The sequence below is a fragment of the Stegastes partitus genome, unplaced genomic scaffold, assembly GCF_000690725.1.
Source record: "Stegastes partitus isolate 25-593 unplaced genomic scaffold, Stegastes_partitus-1.0.2 Scaffold186, whole genome shotgun sequence".
In the NCBI taxonomy this organism is placed as follows: domain Eukaryota; kingdom Metazoa; phylum Chordata; class Actinopteri; family Pomacentridae; genus Stegastes; species Stegastes partitus.
In genome coordinates, this window is record NW_007577917.1 from 590615 (window position 1) to 593087 (window position 2473).

The window sequence follows — 2473 nt, forward strand, 5'->3', positions numbered from 1 at the left end:
GCGGCTGTGAGCGCCACTGCCACCGTGTGGCCTGGAGGAAGCGCCGCACAGGCTGTAACTGGGAATATTTTACTAACTGAATTCTAATGTTCCATTTGAACAGTAGACTTAAATAAAATATAAAGAGTAAAAATATAAGGAAACTCACTGCTGTTTTGTTTGATATTATACTCATGTGTGACTTATGAAGTCTTTCCTTAAATGTGCTGGTGGTCGTTGCTCATGGTGAACAGTAGAAGAACGAAACGCTTTATTAAACACATTATCATAATTAATATGATTACGATTATTATTATTGTGTTTATTCTAATGTTTATTAGTACTACTACTAGTATAATAAAATAAAACTTAATTCAGAAGAATTACGTGTTTACTGCCCTCCAGTGGCCATAAAACAAGCATAACAAGCATTGCAGTGTATAATTATTACTATAATTATTTCATTTTATTCCTTTACTCAGGGAGAATAGTCCCACATTTGTAATGGGATAAGGAAGCCCATCAATCTAAATATTAATACAGAGGAAGTGCTGTGACGTGAAATAAGAGTGGTGGTAGCAGTAGAGCTCATAGATATATAGAAAAAGGCTTTTATTATATATATATCTATGTTAGAGTGAGCTTAAATGGACTTAGATGAACCTCCTTAGAGTTATTAAATATTTATCTTGCTAATAAGGTTTTCTGAAAAGTAGCTGACTGAATAACTGACTTTATTTATTTATTTCCATTAAATGTTTTATGTACAAAGCACTAATCGACAACATATATCATCTCATAGCACATAGTAAGGTGAAGACCTACGCATTGTCCTTATGCAAACTGTTCTCCCTAGTCTCAGCACAACCGCAAAATTGTGCCTTTAATTCAGCGTTCAGACACACAACAGCAGCTTTTTTTCCTCCCCTCACATTCATAAATATAAATTCTTACACATTAAACCACTTTTTCTTGTTTTGATCAAAGGATTAAAATCATACATTTCGACCATTTCTAATAGCACCAACTCCAAAACAATTAGATCCTATAATGAGTTTTTAAACTGTACTGTCTTTCTTTCTTTATCTGTAACAGTGTTCTACCCTGGAGTGTTTGTTCTAGGGTTTAGCATTCTTGTTTTATCTTTTTATTTGTTTATGTCTGTTCTTGTTTCTTTCTTTCTTTTCTTTCTTTCTTTTTTTTTTTTTTACAATTATTTTTTTGATATTTGTTATTTTGTCCAAATTCATATCAACCTTATTCAACAAAAGCTGTTTTGTAAGGACAGAATGTATTTTTGTACCGTTGTACACTTTATAAATAAAGTTATAATTATAAATAAAGTAATAAAAAAAAGATAAAACAACAGAGCGTTTTTCTCCACTTTGACTTCCGTGTCAGTGAGATGCCTCGTTCCTATTGGCCGAGCCGTCATACGTCATAGTGCGCAGGGTCAAAGTTCAACAAATTCAAACTTTGATAATTTGAACACTTCTCTGTCCAATTGTTTATGCTGTTTGATTAATTCTCTATGTGCACATTCATTGGTAATTAAAGTGCTGTTAAAAAATAAAAAATAAAACTTTGACAGCGGCGAGCCTGCGGTCTCCGACCGACGCACAGCCAAGCAAATAGACATGAATGTGTTTCGGAGCGGAGTCGCGTCCTCCGTGAAAGCCGCTTAACGTCTTCACCTTGCTGTTGTGGAGTGCTATGAGATGATGTTGTGAATTGGCGCTATATACATAAAACTGAATAGTGCTAACTCTTGCTGTGTACTGGCCAGGCTAGTGCTAATGCTTGTTGTGTACTTGCAAGGCTAGTGCTAATGCTTGTTGTGTATTAGCAAGGCTAGTGCTAATGCTAACTAGTTAGCACGGGACAAATACACTTTGGCTGTGTTTGCATCAAACTGAAAGCTTACAGTTTAAGAGGATGGTTTCGTGGCATCGCTGGAGGTTTGAAAAACTATTTTGCTCGCTAACCTGCTACTCCCCGGGAGCCGTGCGCCGAGACCCGCTGCTAGCGCTGTTAGCTCGTTCAGGTCGCTGATGGCGGTGAGTGTATTCAGTGGTTGTGCACTGCCCTCTTGTGGCCACTACAGGGAACTGCAATACTGTATATTAGTCAAGCTAGCGTCAATGCAGCGACTAGCGAGACTTCCGGTGACTTCCTACAGTGACCCAACTAATGCAATAACAAACAAAGAAATTACCAGGATATTCCTTTAATTGTTCACTACTGGTCACCAGACTACAACTCAATGTCTTTATTTTAAAGTAGCAGAGATATTAGTATTTGCTATTAATATTTTAAAGAGGTATTATTAAATTTACTAAGTTGCCGGTATAGTTGTATAGTTTATTATAGTGTGCATGACAGGAATTTGGACGCTTATCCATTAGTTTGAACAAAAAAAACCCCCAAAAAACAGTGATGTGTTTGTTTGTAATGTGTTAAACTGTAAGAGTAGGACTTTTAGGAGTTGATCCCC